The following is a 27460-nucleotide window of genomic DNA, read 5'->3' as shown; positions in this document are numbered from 1 at the left end:
AAGTTTAATTCCGTCGCCTCAGGTGTGAGGTGTTCTCGGCTGAGGCGAGTCCAGCGCGGGCTCTGTGCCCCGGCCACGGCAACGCAGCCGCTGCCGGGCTCCCGGCGCTGGGCGCGGCACCGCGCCCGGGATTAGGCTCCCGCGAGTTTCCAGCCGCTGGGATAAGGCGGTGGGAACCGGGAAGCAGCGGTGCTGAGCTGTGCCGTGTCCCGCTGCATAGCGCCGGGAGCGGCGGGGCCTCGGGGCGCCGGCTGAGGAGCCCCCACAGCGCCCGGGAGCACCGGGCTGCCGGAGCGGCCTTTCTGAGCTAAAAGGTGCGGGTTGTTTTGTTTTGTTGTTTGTGTTGTTTTGTTTTAGTTTTTTGGGGGTTTTTAATTTTTGGTTTTTTTTAGAATTACGTTTATGAGTTAACTTTGTGCCGTGCTGGGTTTTATCCCTGCCAGCCCAGCCCTCGCTCGGTGCGAGCGGGGCCTGGCGGGGCGCAGAGGCCGCAGCGCCCGGTGCCGCTGAGGCGCAGGGCATTGGCACCCAACAATCAAACCGCGGCGTCTGTGCTGCGAACTCTACAAAACAGAGTTTTACAAACAACACGGTCCTCCTTAAAGCTGCCCAGGTCTCCATTAATTAGTTTAGCAGTGCAAATTTAAATAGATGCTTTTGGTTTGGGCTGCCGTTCCTGTAGTGTTTCCAGAGGGAGTGACTCTCTCCTACAGGCACCCCTTTAGAAACCACAGAAATTAATTTGCGTACCAAGTCTTCAGCTTGGTGCAAAGTACGAAATATTATGTCATTGTCTTGGTTTCCGCTGGAATAAAATTCCGTTTCTTCTCGGTAGCTGGCACAGTGCTGTGTTTTGGACTCAGTATGACAATAACATTGATAACACACTGATGTTTTGGTTGTTGCTAGGTAGTGCTTATCCAAATCAAGGCCACTTGAGCTTTATATTTCAGTTTCATTATGTAAGACATGGAGAACAAAGAGCATGTTCGAAGTTCAGAGTCACCCGATTGATTTAGGTGATTTTACCCAAGTGAGCTGTAAAGCTGCTGATAAACCCGAGTCCATCACATCACCACGGGCTGGTTACAGGGCTGGAGCATTCGGTGTGTGAAAAGTCTTGGCAGAACTGTGTGTGTTGGGGAAAAGAATGTGGTGGAGGGATGCAGTTAACAGTCTACAGAGAAAATGCTGCCAGATTCCTCTTGGTGCTGTGCAGCAGCAGCAGGAGGGGCAGCTTCCTCTGCAGGGAGGGGAATTCCGAGCAGGCACGGGGGAATGACATTCTTTGCAATGAATGATAAAGCAAGGGAGAAGTTGGCCTGGAGAGGCAGTGGCCTTAGAGAACTTCAAATCTCAGCTGGGTGAGGCCCTGTGCAATCTGTTTAAAATTTTTTTCTGTGATTTAAAAATTCAAAAATGCAAGACCTTCCAGTCAGTTTGCAAGAGCAATAAAGTGACATCAGGGAAGGTGAAAATAAACTACATGAATTTAAACAAAAATCTTTGCATAACTGGTGGATGAGATCATGATTTATTAAGACCAGCTAATGATGCAATTCTTCCATTTGAATCTGTCATCAAGCTTAATTTTTCAGCTATGACAGTCATTAAAACACTGAACTTAGACCTTTGAATCTCAAAGCATTGAACCAAGACTGATGAAGCATATTCACACAACTGTTCTCACTTAAAATAGTATTAATAATAATGCTATTAGTGGAAGAAAAAAGGATTTATATAAGAGTTATTTAAATTTAAAAATTATTTACAATATTGTTATTTTCATCTTAATTTATTCTTGTTTTAATGTCTAACTTTTGTGTATGTTTTATTGTGTATATACTACATTAGTACAGTAGCTTGTGTGTAAAATCTGTAAATAAATATACATATATTGGGGCGGGGTGTGCTCAAAAATTTCTTGCTGATTAGGGATGTGTGATCAAGAAAGTTTGGAGGTTGCTCATGTAGGGGAGCAATGTGGCTGGTTAGTAATGTAGGTATTTAGAAAGTAATAAAAGTACTTAGTTAGTGATACAGGCATTACCTGGATATTTTAAAACTGATTTTCAGAAAGCAGTGTGTTTGTATATGATGGTTTGGGGTTTATTTCTATGCCCATCTAGCCAGTGTAAGCAGATAACAAGTAATTTCTGTAGTGTGGGCAACATGGCAGTAGAATTAAATTGCATGTTCTGCAGGCTTCTGAACAGAGAGTGTACTCGAAGTGTGAATATCACTTGGTTCTCCTGAATTAAATTCAAGCAATGAATTAGCTGTGGAAGACTAAATACCCATTCCCAATACCCTAAACTAATGAAAGACTTGAAACCTGAGGTGTAGAAACCTTGAATAGGCATTAACTTCTTCACAAGAAAACTTTAAAAAGCACTCATTGGCAAGTTGTATGAAGTAGTTTTGCCTTTACAGCCTTAGTTAAAGGATCATTTAAAATTTAGCAGATGTAGAGTTTGCAGTTTGGGAACTGTAAAATCCCATCTCCTCACTTCACAAATATCACTTCTGTAATCAGCCTCCTGCTGTTTCTTTGATGTATTCATGTTTCAGTTCAGCAAAGCCCTTACATTCACCCTTGAAATGTAACTGTCTTTAGTCACTTGCTGTTCAGCAAAGTTCTGATGCATGTGCCTGGTATTAAACCTGTGGAATACAGGTGCATGCCTGAGTGGTCGGCTGAATTTGGGTCTGAGTGACTTGAACTTTTGCTACAGTGAAGTTTAATATCAGGTATAACTGCAGCAATTTTTTCAAGCAAAAAGTAAAATATTTGCTCTCTGAGAATATGGTGCCTTTAAGATGCATACATGTTATGCTGGAATTTTTTGTTGGAGAATAAACGAATTCCATTTCATCATGGGTAGTGTGTAATATTATACTGGCATGAAATCCCTTCTAGTAGTTCTTCCATCTCATTGCTGAAAAAATGCATCAGTCTTTGTTTGGTGTATTCTAAAACAGCCAAAGGTCTGTATTTGGTGTATTCTAAGACAGCCAAACCTCTAGGTCCATAACAATGAATATATTCTGAAGCATAGAAACTGCTGTTGAAAGGGCAGAAATTCTTCACTGGGACAGGGTGAGGCACAGCCTGGCAACAGGCTGCCCAGAGAAGCTGTGGATGCCCCATCCCTGGAAGTGTTCAGGGACAGCTTGGATGGGGCTTGGAGCAACCTGGTCTAGTGGAAGGTGTCCCTGCCCATGGCAGAGGCTATGGAACCTGATGGTTTTTAAGGTCCCTTCCAACCCAAACCATTCTATGATTCTCTTGTAGCTGGTTGAAGAATTTAGCACATTTGGAGATATTCACAGAGCATTTGAAGAGGACACAAGCATTAAATAAAAAAATTCATCTTGCTGCTGCTAAGGTACAGATTATAGTCTAACCTAGTCAAGAATATAAATTACACATCTTAATATTTGTGTTCTCAGTAATTTGCTTAGTAATGCAGTTAGTGAGATGTGGCAAAATTATTCCTAACTCAGCTGTAAAATATTTTAACATGATTTGAGATTTAAACTGCAAGTTTACTGAGCATGGTAATTTGTTCCTATATGATCTCAAGTTGATATGTCATCTCAATGATATGACTGTGGGATTCAACAGAAAACAAAAAGACTGGGCAGAGAAGTGAACCCAGATGAAGTAAGGGTGATACAGAAGACTACTGGCATGGGCTGTATAAACTTGTCAGAGCCTTCCACAGTTCTCCAAATGCATTAGCAGTAACAAGTTAAATTCAAAGTAGAAGAATTGAGATGCCGCCTTCCTCTAATCCAGGTGATTCACAATCCTAGTTTGCAAGAAAGATACTGGAAAGGATGTGCAAAGTTGTGGGTTTACCTCTGTCTTCTTCTGAAGACTTTAATATTTTGTCATACATTAACTTGTGTTTTGAACCATTCCTAGACAAGTTTGAGCCCGTTGGTGAAACAGCCAACAAAGAACATTCAATTGAGAAAGCTTTCATGGAAAGGAATTCTGGATGGGATTAAAGGGAGTTCTTGCCTATAGAGAAACAGGAACCCATATTTTGTCATCTGTAGATGATATTCAGAAGACCACATTTTCAAAATTCAGACTATGAGAGAATCTCCTTCCATTAAACATTATGAAAAGAGAAAAAGGTGATTTTCTCTAATAGAACATCACCAACTAATATAACCAAAAAAGAAATCTCTTCTGCTTAATCTAAAGCATAGAGACTTCAAATGCTTTTGTTTATCCTCCTTAAGCAGCAAATTAATCATGTTTTAAAGGGATGAAGCTTTTGTCCCTCGTCAGCTACACACTATTTAATCCCTTCAAGCTGATTTTTTCTCTTAATTAACGATGTGGGGAGTGCTAATGCATTGGATACGTTCCTAAACTTTTTTAACACACTCTGGTGCTTAAGATAGCAGATTCATTATTACAATACCTTTGTTTTACCAGATAAAACATAACTGAAGTAGAGATGGAAAGGTTGAAGACTAAGAGAATATTGTCTAAACTTTCCACTTAAGATATAAAGCTACTAAATTGTTTAGCTCTTCAACAATTAAAAATGTTAGGGCTTATGTAAAGAAGATGAAGAAACTGAAGACAAGACAAATTTCAGGGTTGTGGTGAAAAATTTGTATTTTTTTCCTAAAGCAGACAATTAAATTCTAACATTAAGCATTGTGTGTTAAAAATTCTGTACTTCCATCTTTGAGCAAAGATTTCAATTTCTTTTCTCAATAAAATACTTACTTCTTAAATCCACCAAAGGGAGCCATATTGTGAAAACCCAGAAGTCTTTCCTATAAAGCTTGGCTATAAATATCTAGCTAATATGGATACCTCCTACTGACCTGCAGAAATGCTCTTTCAGATCTCAGTACGTATTCAATAAATGTGAATACATATGTCCATATGCCTACATATGCATTCCAATAAGTATTTATTCTCTAATTGCTACTGTACCATAGTGTAAGAGGTCCTTCCTTGTTCATGCAAAATAGTTGGGTTTGCCTATTTAAAAAGAATAAGTTTGCCATGGTAATTCCGTAATTTCAGTTTTCAGAGTGTTTTGATGATTGACGATAATACAAGGTATTACTTCAATAACACAAGACACAATAACACTGTTGCTTCAGTCTTCGAGAACCAGGCAATTACACAATGGTTGCTCTCTTAATAACCTAATAAAGCATGGAGAGTTCTGGATTGCTGCCAGAGAGAATTCCAAATTCCTTGTCTTCATTTTGGTGTAAGCGAATTAACTGACCTGGCTAACCTTCCTCTTGGAAACTGCATTTTTCTCTACCCCTTGGTAGAAGCAAGGTCACCAGAGATGAGGTACCAGAAGCTAAAAGATGAGTGAGGGACTTTGTTTAGAGGAAATGGTACATGTTGGGTACAATGGTCAGTTGTTTAGAATCTGTGGCAGTGAATAAAGAAAGAAGTTAAGTAAGTTTTCACTATTTAAGTTAACAGGACTTGGTGTAGCCCATGTATGAGTGTGCTGTTGAGAAAATCACTGCTATGGTTCCAGTGAAGTTGAATGAATTGTATATTTGTACAACAAATGAGTTTATTGCATAAATATACAAGATATGTTTTAACAGCATGCACTTTCGGTAATAATTCCATCTCAGGAATGTTTCCTGTTTCTATGTGGGAAAGAAGAATATACTTGTATATTCTGTATTTGTTCTATATTCTGTACTTGTTACAGGGTTATAAATAGCATTTTATTTTTATACATTTTTTGCAAATTTTTTGAATTGGGAATAGAGAGAACTGATATCATCACATCTGTGTGATACTGGTGAGATAGTGAGAATTGTCAAATGGTGGTGGTAAATGATTTTTAAATGATACAAAAAATTGAGAATACTTAGAACAAATGGTAGATAAAAGGATCTTGAATTTTTTGCATTCTAAAGGAAAGACTGAATAACTATTGAATTATAAAAATGTATTTGCCTAGTGGTGGGCAGTAATACTGAACTCCTTAATCTATCAAACAAATGTGTTCCACATCCACACTTGGAATTTGAAGTCAGAAATAAAATATGACTTAACTATTGGACTATTTACTACTTGAAATCTTTTAATTAAAACCACATTTCTTTTTGTTGTCCTGTATGCAGGACAAGGCCAACTTAGTTTTGGTTCAGTAGTTTAGGTTGCTCTCCTGTCTTTCTGCTGTGATCTCAGCCTATCCTAGCAAACAGAAGCAGTGCTCTGGGCTTGCGTGTTTGTTGGAAGCCAGATTCCATGTTTTGTTAAAGGGCATTAGTTCACAAATACTATTACATGCTAAAACATGTCCTGCATTTATTCACTGGTACTGTTTGTTTATTGGGTTGAGCTCGTTCAGGAAATCCTGCCACCAACCTTGCAAATGATCCAGTTGCTGAAGTTAATGTGGCCTTTGTTATTGCAGGAAATCACTCGAGGTGAAATCTGCTGAAATCTTAGAACTTACAGCTGTTGTACCTGCTGCTGAATATGCAAATTGCCCAAAAGGTCTTAGCAGTCTACTGAAAATGCTTTACTGAAAGCACCAGTTAAAGCATCTGAGCTAATGTCCCTTTATAGGGAATGCAGAGGAAAGCTGTTGTTGACACAGGAGATCCTGGATGAAGATTCAGGCTACTTGGCTTTATTTGGAGCCAATTTTCAGTTCTGACATCATGGCTCAGATGCCTGAAGGAAAGCACATAATTCAATACTTGACTAAGATATGGAAAGACTTGATGAAATCAGTTTTTCAGGTACATACTGCTGTCTTATAGAGTGAATATGTAGTATGTACCAAAAAAATTGCTTCTGATAATACAGTAATCCATTTTCTGTTTCATCTTAGCTTCCTCACTTAGGTTTGTTAAAAAATTACTGTTTCAGATAGAATCAGAGAAGCATGGGTTTGGAGAGGCTTCTGGAGTTCAGTTAATCTGACTCCTTTCTAAAAGCAGAAACTTTTGACAACACTCTATCATAGCTTTGTGTATTCAAATTTCAGAAATCTCCATGAACAGAGATTTCTTGCAGATTACCTCCAGAGGCTTCAGGGCTCCTAGGGAATAATTTTTTTCCTGCTGTCCAAGCTGAATCTCCCAAGAAATATTTGCACCTGTTGCTGGCTACAGTTAAATTCTGTTATTTTCCACTTCACCAAACTGAGCAAGTGCAGCTCTCCCAAACTCTTCTCATGCATGCTCTGCAGATTCTGATCCTCAGGGAAATACCAGCTACCTTGTGATTCTGGTAATCCTGTTACACAATTCTAATAATGATTAAAAAAACCCCTGCCTTCATGCTGAAGAAGTTTGCTAATGTCAAGGGATTTCTAGTAGGATGTTGCATTTTTAATGCATTTGTAAGTGGGCTTACTAAACTATTCAACAGATGAGAAGATTTATGAGGTTCATTTTTTCCCAGGGTAGGGAAATAGGGTTGCTGTTTGGAAGCAAAAATCAGCAGCTCTGTTTTCATCCATCTCACGCTTTTGCAGAACTCTCAGAGATCCAGGGTGTCATTAGGACAAATGCTGAAATCTTCACTCAGTCTAGAAACTTTTGGTCTCAGCTCTACTCCAATTTCAGTTTTGTTCTTAATGTAGGAATATGTTGTAATCGCTAGATTTAGCTTAGCAGGCTGTAGCTTCCTGAGAGCTCAGCGGGGCTGCTTAGGGCAATGCGGCCTGGTGGCATCCCCTAGTCCATTTCAGACCACCCCGCAGTCCTGCTCCGGCCAGCTGTCAGCGTTACACCCAGTGATGGTGAAGGAGGCGAGAGGGGTCTCCCGTGAGGGTTTGAAAAGACTTTAATCACATCTTCTCCCGGCGACCCTCAGAGGCAGAGAGACCTCGTGGTCCGGGCGCGGGGAGCTTTTCTCAGGGGCTCAGGCGGTCCCTGGGCGGGGTTGGGGTACAGGAACCCAACAGGGAGAGCCTGAGGGAGTGCCCAAGGCTAAGGGCAAGGAACAGAGAGGGAACAATGTGGGGTACGAAAAGCAATGGGTTAACAGATCACCACAGGAATACATAAAGTGTGTAGTGTAAAAAAATAACATTTGCTTCATTTCCTGGAAGTTCAGCTTTATCACGGAAAAATAAAGTGTTTTGCTTGGGGTTTATTTATTTATTTATTTAAAATTTATTTTTAGTCTTTTTCCTTTCTTTTTTCTCTATTTCTCATATTCTCCTCTGGCTTTACATCTCCCCTCCCCTCCCCTCCCCTCCCCCCCCCCCCCCCCCCCATCTTGTTTTTGTTTCTTCTTATTTAGAAGAAAATCAGGAATGTATCCCATAGAACTCTGAAATCAATAGTATTCATTTTGGAGAAGAAATCTGGTAAAAAAGAAAAGGCGAGAAATGGAGAAGTTTGCTGGGTATGTCAGAATATTGTGTGCTGAATGATCCGTTTTGATAAAATCATCTAATTCAGATATTAAGTGCTACTCAAATACAATTTTTTTTTTTAATGTTCTACGTGCTATCACTGGCAGAAAAAAAAATACAATCTTTTGTGCAGGAGAGTGTAAATGCCACAACTGAAGTTCAACTATGTCAGGTTGATTTTGGCTAAATGAGCGGGCATCAGTTTCCAGAAGGTGGCACTCTCCTTCCACAAACGCAGTGTCTGAGTTTCATAGCTTAAAAGGATGCTCTTCCCCAGACAGTATGAGCGGTATTTCTTAAAGCATAAAGCTAATTCGAGTCTGTTCATGCTTATTTTTTGCATTTATATGACATTGTATAATAAAATTGCTTTATTGGCTTAGTTTTTCATTGCAAATTTGAATAATCATACATTATTCCCTCATTATAAATATCTAATTTAAGCAAAGTGTATTGATGAGGTTTAAATTACTTGGTGGTTTAATTTCCATTTCCCATAAATTTTAAGAAAATCTTGGGTACAGAAGCTTTTCTAACTTCCCAGGGAAGAAAGCAAAAGGAAAAAATAAAAGGCAAGGAAAAAAAATCAAATGTAAAATAAATCTCAGACTGCAATCTGTGATATATTAAAAGTTATATTTAGAAACCAGATCCTTGATGGTCTTTTAACAGGGTACTCGGACTATTTTTGTACACTTGATTTATATGTTTTTCTTGATACTTTTTTCCTCCACAATTGACATTGGCAGTGTCGCTGACAAAATAAGTTACACTGATGTTTTGAATGACTGGGAATCATGCCATTCCCTTTTCTATTTCATGCCTTAGTTGTAAATAGGAAACTATGTTGAAGCATAAATTATTTTTTCCCTAGCTTTTTCTCATGAAAGAAAAAAACCAGGAAGAATCTCATTTGTAAAACTGGCAACACAGCTTTGATTTGCTTTACCAGTTGCAATTACTCCATTTGCTGTTGATAAATAATACTAAGAAAGGGAACAAAACCCACTTTCTCTTGACAATGTATAGTTATACAATTGTTCATTAAAAACTGTTTTATAAACCCAATTATGAACTGTGCTGGCGTGCTGACAGCTGGATTGTCTGTGTACAGATGAAGTCTATGCCGTTTGTTGTGGTTTGGTGTGAAGTGAGAGGCAGGAGGCACAAGGTGAATGTATTTCCTGCACAAAGGAACACTGTGATTATTGCATTAGGGAGCTGCACCCTATCAAGATCACTCAGATAAGCACACAGGTCTGGTTTTGTCACTAGATTGGAAGTATTTGTGTAACATGAGCCGGGGATTGAACCAAAGCTGAAGGCACATTGCAAATGTGAATCAAAACACTCTGAGCTTTTGGGCTGAAGCCGAACTTGGAATTTATTATTAAATTCTCCATACTGAAGCTGAGAATGAGTTGTGGGTCAAATCTGCCTTGGCTCCCTTTGAGGAGTTTGTTTCTCAGACACCTTTTGCACGCCTGGGTTTGCACAGCAGTGCAGCCTCTCTCCTTAGGTGTCCTGGCAACGCGAGGACCCCAGCTGCTGCTCGGTGAGGTTGTTCTGCCCGCTCCGTCAGGGCCTTCCCTGGGAGGGGGAGTCTCCATTTGTGATGGGCTCTGAAAAAAATTGCTCCTACTGGAAATAGTTTGGGCACATCTTTGTTCTCTGATGTCCATCATTATTGTCACTGTCAGCAGTTCTTGCGAGCCCTCAGTAGATTGATCAGGCTGCAATTCTCCCTACAAATCTCTCTGGAGTTTCTTATGATGGATATAGTTGTGTGTTTTGTTTTTATCCTGGATATGTGTTCCTGGCTGTGCACTTTCAGGGGCAGACACGGCACAGCAGAGGGACCTCGGGGTTGGCTGGCATTTCTGGTTACTCAGGTTCTGGGGAATGCAGTCTGGTTTAGGTGGGAGAGGAGATGCCGTGGCAGAACCTGTGTTCCCAGGCTTTGGGAAGTGGAGCAGGGAATTGGTATCAATCGCTCCCCATTTCCTTGCCAGGACTTTGTCCTGATAGAACATTTTGTATTGCAACATGAGGGGTTTGGGTCAGTTCACAATGTCCTGGCATGGAACTGAACTAGAATAAATGCAGTCATGCTTTAAATGCAAGCCCATACTGAAACTGAGTAGAAGCATTTGTTTGGGTTTGATTTTTTCATTGTAAATCTGCATAATTTCCTACATTTCAGTGTGTCTTTGCTCCCCAACCCCATACTTGGTGAGCAAGATTAAAAACTTTAATGACGATAAGGCTATAAATAGGTCATAAGGCACATTAAAGGCCAGAATCTGATGTTCAGACAACTATATTTCTTTAAAGGTCTTCTCAAAACCTTTTTTGCATTTGTGTTAACTGAGATAACTTTCATTTTTTTGCAGTAGCTTTTCTAGTAATTTACATTAATTTAATTTGAGAGATTAATTTGGAAAGCACTAGAAAGAATTTGGAAAGCACTCCATGTCTTAATGTATATTTTGTCATCTGTACAGTGTACAAATATAAGAAACCCAGTGTTTATTCAACAGTGTGTCTTGACAGATGTTACTCAGTTGCTGTTGTAAAAAGAAATAAAAATAAAATTCCTTGTATTCTTAAAGCAACCAAATTTATTTTGAGAACAAAATTCTTTGAACATGTATTTAGTTAGGAAATGTCTCAGGAGCAGAGAATACCTTTTTTTAGATCACATTACTAGTTAGTGTTAGTAGTGAAGTGTCAGTATTGCCTGTGTACAATTTTGCCATATTAATACTTAAATCTAGTGTATATATTTATATATTTTATATGGAGGGAAAGATTATTCTTTGTGTTGAATTCTGATACTTGATTTCTGGTTAAAATGTGTGACTTTGTTGGTGTCATAGAAGTACACTTTAAAAAAATCCATCAAAATATTTTAATTGTTCGTGTTGCTTAATTACATCATGCAGTTGAACAGCCAGTGTAAATTGATGTTGCTCCAACAGAATGATGGGAGTTAGGCTCTTTGATCAATTGACCCTTTTTTGAAATTATTTTCAGAACTAATAGTTGACAGTGGTTTGAGTAAAGCAGAATTTGATATAGAGCTTAATTTTAATTAAGACTTCCTGCAGTGATGTGTGGTGATTCACTTGAAAAGACAATAATATTTTTATCTGGAGTAATTGCTTTTCCAGGACAGACATGTGCTGACAATAGTAACAACAGACAAGATGCTGGAAAAACTGAGGAAGGTGCAATGAATTTCTGGAAATAATTCTCAAGGGGCTTAATGGATACTTAGAGAAAAAGCATCTGGCTTTCACCAGATTCTCTTTTTTTATCTAATTAGGAACTTCTTGAGGTTTTTTTGAAGGCCAAAGACCCTACTTGGTATGGAAATATTGAATAGAAGTATTTGTGACTCTCAGTGCATGCAGATGGTATTGTCATATTGTTTCTCTGAGCACCCGACTTTCTTTTTTCTCGCTGACACTTATGGTATTAGCTATCTGCTTCTTAGATTTTATGATAGGTGAATAAAGACTAACTTTTAATAACAGTAATTTAATTCAGTTCTCTTTTCTAATCTAGTAACCCTTCCGTGCTCTGTATTTTTCAGAAGAATCAGAAGTCCCATACAGTCATTCACGGTGAAATGAACATACCTGATTTTCCCCAGTAGAAAACTGAATATCAGATGTAACCTACATACTATTTTACCTTTTTAGGGGTAGTCCTAACTAAACAATTCAGAAGGTTTTTGCTATGTTTTAGTTCTTGCTGGGATTTCTACTCTGCAATCTCATTCAGGATTAAACAGCAAAAAATTCAGTATAAGTCCTTCTTATACTGAGTGGAATTAAATCTGTGAGGATTCCTGCTGAAGGTATCTTGCTAAGTAATATCACCTTTGCTGTAAGGAGAGGAACTGGGGTTTGGGTCCCAATACACAGACTTGACAGCATGCAGTGAATGCAGTGCAAAGTCACGCAAAACCAAGAACAAAAATGAAAAACAATATGCTAGTTCAGTCACAGAGAAACATCCCTACAGTGCAAAGAGCAGCACAAGAGATCTTGTGAGGAAAAAAACTCTTAAAGGTGTTGGGTTTATTTGTTTATTTTTAAATCACGGAAAACTATTGTATTAAGGTTGTACTTGGTTGCTTTACTCAAATTCCTTACTGTTTGCTATTGCTGGGAAGGTATAAATAATGACTTTTCATGTACTGTAGGTGAATTAGCCGTTGATTAGAGAATTCTTGTTTATCCTTATTAGTTTATATGTTACAGAGACTGTAAGTTAAGTTTTGCATCTTTAAACTAATCTTCAATAAATACAGTGGGAAGCATCTTGCAGGTGATAGTACACAAGAAATATTGCTGAGGATAAACTTTTTTTTGATCTAACTTAAAATGGTCTTTTAAGTAAAATTTTCAGATGTTTTTCCTAATTATATATTCTTAGGTAGTATTGGAACAAATAAAATGGAAATGGTAAAAGGCCAAGAACTATTTCCTGTGTGGCAGAAATTAAGTAGTGTATGTGGTTTTCTTTGCAGATTTGTGCCATTGATGTTTTATATTTGGGTTTGTAAAAGCAAAAAAGCATCCCAAAGCCCTATTGAGCTACTGGTGAACAAAGGACATTGTACTGGTATCATAGTGAGAAGGAACTATTTAATACACAGACATAAAGGTAACATAGTAAAAAACAACAAATACAAGAAAACATAATCATGACTTAGACCAGACATTCAACCTCTGAAATTTTAAAATTTTTGGCGGGCAGGATAATAGACAGACTGAGGATATTGTCACCTTGGTGTGAGGAAAGCTGTCTAAGCAGAATCAGGTGACTCTAGGAACACTTGTTGAGCTTGATGTTCATGCTGGGGATGTTCTTGCGTCTCTAGTAAGCAAAAAAGGCAAAGATGAGAGTCACTTTGAATGGTTAAGTCAGCATAGGTGCTACTGGGAGGTGAGTGATACCTCTCAATCCTATTAGAAGGTAATTTCTGATCACAGTTTTTCAATTTCTGCTTCTTGCTTGCTCACACGGGGAATTGTTACACTACAGTGAGAATTTCTGCTGATAAGAGGATACCCAGAACAATCATTTTATGGATTGCTAACTAGAATGGCCAGTAGCCAGACGTAAACAGTTTGTAATTAAAATGACTTCCTTCATCTGTGCTGAGTCTCAGTGCATTTGCTGAATTTGCAGGGAATGTTAGAGTTAGAACTTGTTCCCTCAAAGACTGTATTTTGGTTTTGTGATTCTGCAGGATAAAGAATGCTATAGGGATGAAAATTTTCGGTTAGAGATTTTTATTGACTTAAAATGCACAAATAAAACAATATTGACAATACTTATTGGAAAAATAGAAATGCTTTTACTGGATAGTGGTAGGATACAATGTTTTACATTCACCAGGAGATCTCCTGTCATACAAGAGACATTTTATGTGAAATACAAAATAAAAGAAAAAAGAAAAAAAGTAGGAGTCATGCACTGACCATAATTTCAACTATTAGTCATGATTGCTTTTGTTTACCATTTAGAAAGTCCATTCGCTTTCTCAACAGCTAGACAAGACAGTTTTACTCTGCAATACTGTTAGTAGGATCTTATTTTAGTTAATGGTTAGTTAAAAAACCAGTCTTTTTGTGTTTTTGATTCTTTATTGTCTATCAGTTGGTAATTTTTTTTCTTTATTTGGGTTGCATTGAAACGAGTGTCTGAGCAGCCAGGCAGTTTTTTCTAACAGCATTGGGCCAACAAAAACTGGTTTTTTGGCTTTTTTTTAAATGGGTCATAACCATGGAGTTTTATGACATATAAATATGTATTAAAGAAAATAAAATAAATTTGACTAAAGGGGTCAGTCTATCAGTTTAATTTCACACCAAAAGAGAGGTGAAATTACTCATCAGATACTTATGCAAGAAAACAATAATAAAGATCAGTTTGTGTAAGAAGGTGTAGAGTCTGATTTTCAGCTGTGAATTTTCCTAGGAAGGCGTGGAAGCAACGTTCTCTTCAGGCATCAACAAAGCTGACATCCTTTTAGAGTGTTGCACAGAACTGGGGCATTCTTGAAATGTTCTTGGAGGTTTCTGGTAGTCACATCAAGCCCAAAGGATATTTTTTGGTATGCGTTGCATTCAATGCATTGAAAAAGTGTGTTTATTTTTGGTGCTGTTTCTAATTTGAAACATCTGGAGCCAAGAATTTAGCAGTAAATCTGCTCTGGGCACTAAGGTCAATGTGCCCCTTGAAAACTGAGTCATAGCAGGCTTTTTATTTGGCATACCTTCATGTGAGAGGGTATTTTGTTACTCAGCTTAAAGATTGATGACTGCATGCTTGGGGGACTTTGCAATTTGGGAACAGCTACTAACATTGCAAATACCAACTGTTAGAAAATAATTTTGAAAGGTGGTATTTAAAGGACAGCTTCAGCTTACACCAATATGAGAGGATTCATTAATTATGAGGCTAATACTTGTCAAATTCTGCTTCAGCTGGTCCTAGGGACATTTTAGCTTATTTTCATGCTTGTTTTTGGCAAGATGAAGAACATCTTTTCAGTTACATGTTACATCCAGTATTCTCCTCAGAAAAATATCTGTATAAAAGAGTGAAATCTTCAAAACTCGAAAACAGATCCATGGTTGTGAAAAGCTGTTAGTATTTTCTTTTATTTTGTCTATGTATGGCTAGATGTGTGTGTTAAGAGTTACTTAAGACATATTATTGTTTGTGTGTTTCTACTGGCACAAACCCATAATGAATTCTAAATTGTAATCAAATGGGACACATTTTGGAAGTATAAACCTTCTTTGCTTTTAATCACTATGTGTTATTACAGTAAAAAAATGTAGAAACGGTATAAATTAGTATCAGGACAGAAACAGGGGATTAAGTAAAAACCAATTGTCTTCAGATAAGAACATATAAAACAGAATATTGCATGAGCTACTGAGTTGCTGAGGTTTCCCTTCATCTTCATGTTCTTTTTATTTATTTATTTATTAAAAAGACCCTGGAGTGAAGGGTGTATCTTTTAGATGTTTAATTTATTTTTTGTCTTTATTTACAGTCATACAAACATTGCACCCAAAAAGCTAAAGTTGAACTGAGCTCAAGGAAAGCTAAAAATTTTTTTATGGATGGTGAAAGAAAGAAACAAACCTGAGGGAGGTTCAAGATAAATCTGCTGTACTGCAGCAGACACTAGAATCCAAGAAACAAGAGAAAACTGACTTGGGAACTCAGATGTATGATGCAAAAGATGAACTATTGTTCTGCTGATAGCCAGAGAAGTTATTTAAAATTTGTTTTCTTTATCAAATGGTATTTCACTTTTAACTGCCAATATATGGAACAAGCTGTAATTTCAGATAACAATCTTTCTACTTTGGTGTAATGGTCTTAAAAGTGTGTAAAGGATTGGAAATTAATACTTTAAAGTACTAGAAAATGTAGATGTTTTTAATTTACCAGCTGATATCCCCCTCCTACCTCCTCACTCATATCTGCTTTCTTGTGAGGAGATAAATTTTCAATGCTTTACTAAGAGTTCAGATTCATCTCAACTTGCAAGTTAGTTAGTATATTAAAAGTTTTCAAGTTTATTTCTGCCTTCTGTGCTAATGCAGTTTTGGGACTGTTTTGGCTAAATCCTGTTGCTGACAGCTAAGTGCAAAAATAGGCAACGTTTAGAAGATGATTTTGGGTCTTTTTTTATAGTTGTGGTATATCATCTTGTGCTTATTTTAGAAAAATAAAATCAGAATTTGAAATGGAGTCTTAAATCTTGTCTGTAGCTAAAGTCAGCTCTTTGTGTATTTCTCCTGCACTCTGGTGTGGTTTGGAAGTAGAGGGGAGGGCTAAAATACACAAGCAGTTTGTTACTGTGGTGTAAAATGGCTGCTAAGGTTACCAGAAGAGAGAGAGGATGGTAACTGCAGCAAGAGTTGGCATCATTTCCCTCCTATCCCATGTCTGAAATGTGTCTGTACTAGACAGTGAAGCATTCTAAAAGAGATGGGTTGAATTCCTGTTGAAGCATATTTTTTGTTATATTATAGACATGCCTGGAAAGATGCCTTAGTTAGAAACTGCCAACACAAATGCCAATTATGGATTCATAAGGAGCTTTTTGGCAGAAAAGAATGTACCTACTTTTATGAGACAGTGATCTCTTCAAGGGGTTTTTGTTTCTCTTGTAGATAACTTCCTTGACTGTTAGTATTTCCTGTATCTCACACAGAACTATTTCAAATTGGATGTTTTATACTGGTTTTCTTCCTTTATTTGGATAAAAATGTAACTGAATAGACTCTGGTGTGCTGGTCCTGATAGCAGTGTTTGTTCTTTAAAAATTTCCACTAGAATAAGGTGTTTTCTTTCTATTTGTCGAAATTACTTAAGAAAATATCTGCATAGGGAAAAAAATCTGTGAATGTTTTAAATACTGTAAAATGTTTCTAAAATGATCTTGTAATACAATCAGCAATTCTTTTCTAGTCTGACTTATGCAGCAAAAAACTGCAATGAGCAAAACAATTGAATGGTGGCCTTGGGGGGTGAGAAAACTCACTGGCATGAGACTGCTTTGGAGCTGGGAATGCAGTACATCAGCTTGACTGGAATACACTTACTCCATCAGGAGTTGTAGCTTACCTAGCAGTCTTTACATCCAGCTAGAGGCAAGTGATATGTACAGAGATTTTGTCCCTCTGTTTTTTTAATAATCTAAATTTCATTAATTTTTCTTCTAATATAAATACAGTTTAAAATTATGTTTTAATAAAATTAGTAAGTGGAACTGAAACTGTGTTGTTGTAGGCTTTTAAGTTTTGTTTATCAGTCTCCTGGGGAATATTCTTCTTTTCTTCTACTGTACAGTACTTTGCAAAACATGGACTCCTTTGGTTGATTTTTTTCTCTAAAGCAACAGTAGTTCCAGAACAGCAGCTGCTCAGTTGCTGCAGATGTTGTGTTATTGCTCCATCCCTGGAAGTGTCCAAGGCCAGGTTGGATGGGGCTCTAAGAAACCTGGTCTAGTGAAAGGTGTCCCTGTCCATGACAGGGGGGTCGAGGTGGATGATTTTTAAGGTCCCTTCCAACCCAGGCCATTCTATGATTCTGTGATTTGTGCCTATAACTCTTAGTGAAATGAACAGACATTCAGAATACAGAAAAACTTTGACATGGCAGATGATTTTTATCTGTAAGAAATTTTGGGTGTCAAGATTACCCTGACTTTGAATTTTTTTGAACACCAAAACCTGCCACTGAATTCAGATGAAAAATTAATATCTATTTATTTTGAAAATTGAGTCCAGGTTAATGAATATTGCTAAAAAATAAGAGACAGAAAAATCAATGTCTGTCATTTGAAGACAGAATTTGGATATTATCCCTATTTCCCCTTTTCCTTCAATGCACTTACTTTGGCACTAGAAATACTATAGATAGAGGGCATTTGTTGTACTTCTGGAAGCAAAACTACTTGTTGAAATTAGAGGATGTATGCTGGGATTATGATTGTATATGTAACTTTTTTCAAGTAATTACTGTATTAATAATTCAATCACTCAGGCTAAACAGTCGACAGATGTTAATGAATTCAACACTTGTACAGTTCATCCTCCATTTCACTGTTTTACAGCTTTGATCAAAATTCTTTTTGAACTAATGGAAAGATGATTAGCATTTTAAAACTAAATAATGATAGCATTTTATTTTGAAAGGTGAGATAGAATCTACCTCAAACTGATGGTACATATTATGCATGTAGTTATGAGTTTATGGCTTGATATTAGGACCACAGGAACAGTATAAAATGCAACTCAAGCTTTTTGTAACAACGAATTTTTTAAAAAGCAGAATTAGTGAGCAATCTAAGGATAATTTGCAAACATACACAGTGACTGCTTATGCAATCCCATCACTGAAGAAGGATCTTATAGATTATGAAAACTGTGTGTGTTTAGCTGGTATTAGAGAACTATTCCTTAATTATTCAAATAGTGAGTCTGATGTGGAATATGCTGAAAATAATACATGACTGAAACTTTGAAGTAGGGAAAGAAATAATGCAGATTTTAGCTGAGTATTTCTCAAATGCTAAATTCCTCTTTTAAAATAAGAATGAATAAAATTATTATGAACAAATACCATAAATATGGTCTGGTCTAGACTTTGCTTAACACCCAGGTTTCCTGTGTTCAGCTTACAGTTTGCAATTGCTGTATCACCTGGTATCAGCTGATGTTTAAAATGTAACTTGGCTCCATCTCCCTTGGGTCTCCCTTTGGGTCCTCAGAAGTGACTGAGTCACCTGGAAATTTGGGAGCTCAGCAATTCTTCCAGTACATTTTTTACCCACTGGTGAACACTGTTATGCACTGTGAGATTGAGATTGTCTCTCTACCACTGCTGATGCTACTGCCTCATCTGACAGGTATTTAGGTTTCCAGTCCTCTGTTTGCTTCTCCAGACCTATGGTGTTACCAACTTTTCCCTTATCTCTCTTTATCAAATTACTCAAAATCCTCATAACTTTACAAAGCTCACACTTTAACTTTCTTAATATTATGCTATGCTGGTGGGTTACAAATTTATCTCCTGTATCTCTGAATGCATTTTACCTGTGAAAGCTTTCGTCTCTTGTGGGTAGGCTGGACAGGGTCCCCTTCAGATATTTTCCTAAACCATTCTAAAAGGGGGAAGAAAGGCATCCTCCTTCAGCTGCTGCTTAGTCACTCCCAAATACAGTTTCTGATCCATAACAGACCTCTGTATAATCTCAGACTGCTGCCATTCATGGTACATTTCTCTACCAAAACTTCCTCTCTTAAATTCTTCTTTTTTCTTCTACAATATCCATTTTCATTAGTGGAAAATTCTCTTTGTTTTCAAGTTTTTTTTAGTCAGTTTATGCATCTAACTGTAGTAAAGCTGTTAAAAATTTCAAACTTTCAGAGTGATATTATTTTGAATTAAATATAAACGTAAATGTAATTAAACTTTCTAGGAAGTAAGAAATGCACGTTCTTTGAAGGAGGAAAATTGGTTTTTGTAGACAAAGAACTTTAGGAATCATCTATCTCCTCTTAAATTCATCAAAGATTAGACTGAGTATGTGCCTGCTATGATTTTGTATAGAAGTGCTTTTGCAGTAATGACAAAAGGGAATAAATTGCCTTAAGAAGCACCTTGAGGTAAACATTTGAAGAGCTTCTATTTCAATTTCGAAAGTTTGTATTTTTCCCTTCAGTAATGCAAGAAGATGGCCTCTGATGATGTCTCCTTAGGGAGCTATCAAACAAACAAATGCATAAAAAAGATGGAAAAACCCAATAGTTTGCATATAATCAAACTCAGTGACCCTCAATTTATTACAATACTGGAAAAGTGCATTCAGTTTGGCAATCCTGGAAGGTTAATAACTGATGAAAATGTAAATCACAGAAGGACCTGGAGGGGGCACAATTAGCTAAAAAATGAAACTAGTGAGTCTCCAATGTTCTCAAGGAAAACAGATTTTTCTCCCCTTTTTTGAATCAAGTGAGTACTATAGCAGTTGAAGCCCTCTCTCCAGGTTGTACTTGATACTATACTAAGATACTTCTTAGCACAATATAATACTGTTTAATTTAAATATTTAATTGCTTTATGAGATTGCCATTTCTTTTCTTCATATTAGAATAATATTATTTCTAAAAAGCAATGTTCTTTTTATTTGTCTTTTCAAGAGTATAAATACCAGATTGCTAGGCTGGAATCATTAAAGATTCTTATGTTCTCTGTAGCTTCTTGATTGCAGGTAGTCTTGTTTCTTCCAAAGAGAAATAAATTAATGAAATACATAGGTACAACTCCAGCTATTTTTCAAAGGCTATTAACTGGACTAAAAGTAAAGGGATGGATTGTTTATTTTCCATTATTCCTTTCTTGATTTTGACAATCTCATGTGCTTATGGTGAAAACTGAATTTAGTTCAGACTTACCGAAAATGATTTCTGTGGCAGTTTGTTGGTATTTCCCTTTTTAAAAATGGTAGCCCTTAAACTACTGCTCTCAGCCATTGGCAGCAGTAATAGCAATAGCATTTTAGTTGCATTTTTGCAAATTTATATTAGATGAAAAATTACAAGTACATTCCTTTGATTCATTTTTCAATCAGCTGAGTACTCTCCTTATCTCTACCAAATGCTCAATTAATATTTTTATTGTTTGCACACTGTAAACACACATTATCCATATATATGATAAAGAACAGTCAATCAGCAGTAGAAACACCAACAAGATCCTACTAATTCTTATGTTATTTTGAAAGGCTACCAGATAATATTGGAGAAGAACTTGATCCTGTCCTAGAGCCACTTTTATCAAACAGACATTTAAGCAGGCAGGAGTATCTGCATTTGCCTTGGAGACTCCACCATTGAGTCTCCTGAATTCTGCTTTTATGTTACAACTAAGCTGGGAAATCCACATTATCTTGCTGAAACATCTGTTAAAGTGAGAATTTTGAAAATAAATGTGCAACTCTGTTTTAATTTTAAAATGATTCATTGGCTAAAACCTGGGAAGAATTTCTGGCATGTGTTTATTCCTCCTCCCTGACAACATTTTTTTATGCTGCTGGGTGTCTGGTATCACCTTACAAGTGTTGACATTTCTCATGTTTAATACTTCACTGTGCAATTCTGTCATTCTTTCATCCAGTCAGGAATTTATTTAATTAATTTCTTTAATCACCTTTTCCAGTCTGGATCTCCTGATGTTATTTAGTCACCTTTTTTAATAAAAATATTTACAAGACTTAATGCAATAATCACCTCACATGCAAAAGCTACATTGGGCTTTTTTATCTGTAGTGCAGTTAGGGACAGGGAAAGGTCTGGGCAGACAAACTTTAGCAGAACTGTTACATTAAAGATATTGCTAGTAATTCTTTAAGTCAGAACTTAATATTTTGGGATCATATTTGAATGTACCTCTGAAGTAACCTTTACCACCAAGGCAGTCTGTGTTCTATAAACCTAACTCTTTGACTTTAAATCTTACTATTTTACATCTCAAAAAAACCTCTGTATCTCTCTGTGTCTAAATTAAAGTAAGCAATAAATAAAATGATCACCCTTTGATCCAGAACCTTTCTGGCAGCAGAAATATGAAGATACAGAACCTGAATCCCTCTTGCCAGTGTGGATTACACCAGTCATTCCCAGGGAATGTTTTGTGTAAGCCCCTTTTGATGATTTTACCCAGTGAAGGCAGAGGTAGGCAGCCTGGCAGAAAGTTCTCTGTGACAATCATTCACATAGCACTGTTTGGCTTGGGCTATCTTCACTGGTCAGAATTTTTTTACAACAGGCTCTGTGCTGAGATTCTTTTAATCATTCTTTTCTCGTGCAAACCACGTTACTTTTGTAACTTGAAAAAAGTTTACATTTTGTCCCATAGTCATTTTTGTGTCAGTATTTTGTGCATAAATTGTATGTACATCCATTTAACTGATAAGGAGTTATAACTTAGAAAGGACATAATGCTAATAATAACCCAGTAATAATATTAAAATAATAATATTAAAAATTATCTATTTCTTGAATGGAAGTAAACAGAAAGAGATTGAAATACAAGACTGAGAAGGAGACACAGATCAAACAACATACCTTCCTCTCATTCTTATCTTCTGTCAAAAGATTTGCACTTTTTAATAAAACTGATTTCAATTAGATTTCAGAATTATCACCATGCCTGAAATACAGGAATGATCCTCTGAGTAGCTCTCTGCTGAGGGAGTGGTGGCCTAGGGAATTGGGAAAAAACTACAGAACTTCTCCACATCTTTGTTTCTACCTTGAAAAAAGTATTTGAAGTACTTTGTGCAAATTTTCACACTGCATTTCAAACCACCTGAATGGACTTCATCGTATTTTGGCAGAGGTGTTCAAAGTATTCAGACAAGAAATAGTTTTCTTTCTATCTCACACTCCATATCTGACTGCAACCACTTTCACATTCAGGTAACACTGTCCACTTTCGCCAGTCCACTTTTCTTACTGTTTACTTAAATGATGAAAATCTATCACCAATACTGAGTCAAATGATCCAGGACTTCTCAGACCCTTTTAAAAAAAGATTGTTAATATCAAGGCTTTAGAAATCCTCTCTAATTAAAGAAATGGCCTGAAGTATGCAGAAAGACTGGATTTTTGGTTGGAAATGCTCAAAAAATGTACAATGAGAGACATCATTAAAGGAACTAATTTCCTTCACTTGACCAGACTGCAGGAAAGTGGCAAATAGTGAAAATTAAGCTTTCTTCTTTGGGAAATAGTCATTTGGAAAATGAACAGAGAAATGATGACATTGGAAAAAGAGACTGAGGGAAGGGACAAATTCATTGTGCATACTGGGATTATAGCTTTTTAAAATCTATAGCTAAAATAAGTGAAAGGTGTGTACTTCCAGCAGTAAAGATCCAAGAGGTTTAGGACAGCTATATGTGCATTTACACAGCCAAACTGGAGTAAAAAGAAAGTCCTTCATGTCAGTGGTGTTCTATAAAATGAGATTACAGACTCACTGACACTCACTGGCATTTGTTAACTGCCAGAGAATCTCATAACCAGTAACAGCAAAGCTGAGAACAGTTACTGACCCTTGCACAGCCAGTCAAAAGGAATGGCATTATCTGTCACTGTCCTGATGCAGAGAGCTGCTGTACCTTTTACTTGTCAGGTGGAAGCATTTTTTGTCATCACCTACGTAACTCTAATACTCCCATGGGAGTACTCACAAATACTCTGTTGTCAGGCTAACTCAAAGTTAACACACCACACACCAACTGCTGCCCCCACTCTGAAAGCTGCAGTAACAACAGCTGGGGTTGTCACAGGCCATTTACAAACCAAGCTCTCTGGTGCTTTGCTTGACTGTAGTTTTCTCATTCTTGTTTTTCTGCCATCACTTTCTGCATTCAGCTGCAGCCTAATTCATAGTTACCTTGCAATACTGTAATTCAATCGTCATTGATTCCATGTTATCATTGTAACATTAAAGACTGGCACTAGAATAGAGTTTCAACAGAAAGAGGGAGCTAAAATGGATGCTCCTGTTTCCCCCCATATCATTTCTTCTTCACTTTCTAAAGACCTTGAACTTTAAAATTATTAGAAGAAGATTGAAGATATACAAGAAGCTTCTTAGAGTAACATATTTAAAGGGTTTTTTTAAAAAAGCTTTAAGCATGTCAACCTCGGTGCTGCAACTTAAGAAAAAGTACTTCATGGATTGATGTGTGTCAAGAGCTAATTTACTCTCAAGATTGAGAATACATAAATGCTTTAAAGAATGTTGAAATACATGTTTTTAGGATGCCCAGCATGAGGAGTTTCCTGCAGAGTGGAAAGACAAGTCAGGGGAGTTCCAAAAGCTGCTGTTCATTTGTCGCTTGAGACCTGACAAAGTATGCACAAAACTTTCACCTTACTGAGAAAGGTCTGTCTGCATCTTAAAAATCAAAAGTATCTGCAAACATGCATTTTTATTCTACAACAGTCTCTCATAAAGTAAAATAGGAAATAATAAGATTTTAAGAGAATCCCAGTGAGTTTGAAATTGTAATGGAAAACTTTTAAAAATGGAATAGTAAAGGTTTAGCTTTTGTTGTTTCAGTTACACACCGAAATCCCCAGAGCTCTTCCTTGAGACTGCCTTACACACCTTGTGTCTCTCATTCAGTACACCCCCCTATTTTTGCTGGATATCAGTATCTGTGCCAACTTTGTCTGGTCTAGAAAGACAACTTAGTGGTAAGCAGGGATGTAGATAATGCAGGTGCTGAAACCAATTGTTGGAGGCACACAGATCCATTTTGTTCACTGGAAAGTGTTTTGAAGCAGAACTGCTCTGATTTGAGTCTGCCTAGGTACAAGGTTTTAACACAGACCACAAAGTACTCAGTTGTGAATCTTTATTCCAAAAAAAAATTCAGCTTGCTAAAAACCAGAATGAAAGTATGTGCTTAGACATTTTTCATACACAGGCAGGGTGGTGGGACTACTCTTAGTTCCCCACACCCAGCCATACCAAGAAAGCACGCTGTGAAAGACAGGCCATAACTGTCCCTACTCATTGCTCTGATCCAGAGAGGCTGAGAGCAATTCTCTACATACACCTCCTCACACCCCTGTTCAGCTTTAGATTCACACCCAGCTAAAGAGAGAGATGTTTGCACCACTTTAAGAGACACTTTTAGAATCAGACTTCACTTGGGCTCCTGGGCTCGTTTTGCCTGGCAGTTGAGTCTCCTGGCTGCTGGGCTGCTGGCTCATCCCTGAGAGGCAGCGGTGCTGGGAGCTGGGGTCTGCAGCCAAAGTAATCCACGAACCGCTGCCTTGTTGCCGCGACTTCTTCTTGAAAAGTGTTTATTGTGCGCCTGCCGACCTTGCACTTGAGTCAAAGCAAGAGATTGAGCCTTTCAGCTGAGCAGTTTAACTGTGCAGTTCAGCCAGATTCCAATCCCCCTCCTCAGGCTGCATTTGGGTATCAGTGCTTCACAGTAGCAGTCATACCCTGGTGAGCCTAGTGCACAGCCCTCCCAGCTACAGGTGACAGGATCCCGGGGGCTAAGTGTCTCCACTTGAAGCTGCTGCTGCTTCAAGTTTTTTATATACTATACTTAGAAATTAAGTCATATTATTGCCAAGACCCCTTTCATACCTTGAAACATTGCTCTAAATCATTCACAGTTCAAGTTAGGTAACATCACCTCACTCTTAGTCCACCTTCTAAGATATCACTGGTCCCACTGTGCTACAGGATCCTATTTTTTTGTAATCTGTTGCACAGTGACCTGAAATACCTAACCTTGACAGTCACCAGGTATATATTTAATACAGAACATTCATAGCAAGGCAAAGATCTTATTTGTGCAAACCCACCAACACATAATATGCAGAACCTTTAACTGTTCCTCATCAGGGAACTTGGTTCTCTTGATTCTTACTATCCATAGGATTAGGGTTCACATATCAAAGATCAGCTGATCTTTATCAACAGAGCAGCTCAGTTGTGTGCTTTTTTACATGTCAACACTATGGCATGAAACCCTAGGAGTGGGGAGGAGAAAACGTTAGAAATGGGCTTTAAAGCTTAATTAGGCAGGTTTATATGTAAAACTGGACATGTGAAGCAATGATCTGGTCGAATTTCGTCTTTTCACGTGTTGTTCATCCCTCCTGAAAATGATAGAGCTGCTCATTGTTGAGTTTTCTGCATTGATTATTGCACCCTACATATTGTTTTTTCTGCTGTAATGAGCTGTTGGAAAAACATCTAAAGGAAACAGGTTTGCCTTCAAAAGCCAGACAATAAACTACACTGAGAAGTGCTTAGGTGCAGGTTTCTTAGCCAATAATGCACATAAATCATTACTTCAGAATAAGTCATGTTCTAGCCTTTGACAATCATTCCTGGCTGGTGCTTGGAAATCTTAGCAAGAGAAGTTCTTGTTTACATTCTAGCTTTGAATTTCAGATTATGTAGTTAACACTTACAATGAAGGTTCTGAGCCGTGTCATCTCCAGCATGTAGTACTCCTCCATTGTCAGCTCATCAAAGTGCTTGGGAAGGGATAAAAAGTCACAGGTGCTATGTTTGGCATGTTTCTCCCTGCAAGATAAACCCAGAATAAGAACAGATGTTAAACCTCCTTACGTTTCAGGAGATGAAGAGATCTGGACAGGCAGGTCTCTTCAGTACTTGTGCTGTCAGAAACAGTATCATACAGAAAACATGAAACAGATTTTAGTGGATCTCAGAGAAAAGCTAGTTAAACTATTTCAAAGTTACTGGGCAAGATAAACCTCCAGTTTTGTGAACTGTCATGGTGGAAACCGACAACAACATTAACTCATTGCAAATTACCAAAGAAGTTTGGAAAGATACTTCAAGAGCATTGTTGTATCTGTGCTTACCATGGGTCATCATTTGGTTCCCAGCCCTCCAGTTCTAACAAGCAAAAGAAACATTTTGCCACATCTGGTTCATTTGCACTTGGACAGTGGATGAAGCCAGCCTTTGCCATCTGCAGGGGACAGTTTAGAAGTTTAGAGCCTTATCCCACACACTACTCGTGTTTCCTGCCACTTTAGAATCATGTCTAGTCGGGACACCAAAAATTAAGTTTGTACAAGTTATCAAGCACTTTCTCAGGTAACTCTTGCAGTATGACTCATCTGAGATTCAGGCTGGCAGTGTCATGTGTGTGCCAAAGTAGAAATCAGGTGGATTTTTAAATTTAAATTTCCATCTCTGAATCTGAAGCAATGATCATTCCACTACGTCATCTCTCCTGCTGGATGCGTAATCGTTTACTCTAACGTAGGCTGTTTTGTCATCAATAGATATTTGCAATTAGAAAAAGCACATAATACAAGAAATTAATTTTTAAATGACAGGAACAAAAAAATAAGGGGAACAAGAACAGTAACTGTATTAAAATCTGTAGGCAGACTAGTGGACCAAACACAAAAAAACCAGTTAATCCTACTATAGTATTTCTGAGCAGGGAACAGAGGAAAGCTGCAGTATTTAACTTTTCAGGCTTAGTGGACTCCTCTTGAACATGGATACACTTAACAATGACTTCACAATCAAGCACAGTACATAAAAAGTAAGGCAGAAGCAAAATAACCATCTTCAGACTTACATTCCCTGGAGTGCACTTGCAGTTCTCCTGGAAGGGCCACTTGGTGAAGGTTTTTAAACGGTTCTCATATTCGTACATCTCCCTAAAGTCAGTTAAGAGCTTGGAAGCTGAACTAAGCTCTTGCAGGAGCAGTTCCATCTATGAACCCTGCAGTCAGCGTAGGCCAGAGCCTCCCTCCTGCTCTCACATTTAAGGCCTTGGTAATTGGTGACACATTGCACCTGGAAAGCAGGGGAGGGCCTAAAGGAGCGTTAGTCCCCTCCTAACACAGCTGAGCTTATAGGCAGGACAGTCAAGAGAAATGAAGCTACTGGAACTTTTTCCCCTTGTATCACATTCTGTG

General features: G+C 37.7%; 1 protein-coding gene and 1 pseudogene across 2 annotated transcripts in view; both read right to left on the bottom strand.

The window, feature by feature from the left end:
* Positions 1–131: 131 nt before the first annotated feature.
* On the bottom strand, positions 132–27333 carry LOC309575074 (annotated as a pseudogene). Its single transcript has 6 exons — positions 27118–27333; positions 26384–26493; positions 25964–26078; positions 24677–24857; positions 399–563; positions 132–307 (listed from the first exon to the last, which is right to left on the bottom strand). The product of its transcript is annotated as an uncharacterized misc_RNA (transcript).
* SLC39A10 (solute carrier family 39 member 10) overlaps positions 26051–27460 on the bottom strand; it is a 60945-nt gene continuing 59535 nt past the window's right edge. Inside the window, exon 11 of the mRNA XM_082284985.1 lies at positions 26051–26074. The gene's annotated coding sequence lies outside the window, so the exon portion shown is untranslated. The remainder of the gene's footprint in view (positions 26075–27460) is intronic.

Source organism: Coloeus monedula (assembly GCF_965178545.1).
Source record: "Coloeus monedula genome assembly, chromosome: 7".
Classification (NCBI taxonomy): domain Eukaryota; kingdom Metazoa; phylum Chordata; class Aves; order Passeriformes; family Corvidae; genus Coloeus; species Coloeus monedula.
Note: the sequence above shows the minus strand (reverse complement) of the source record. Positions and strands in the feature narration are given on the sequence as shown.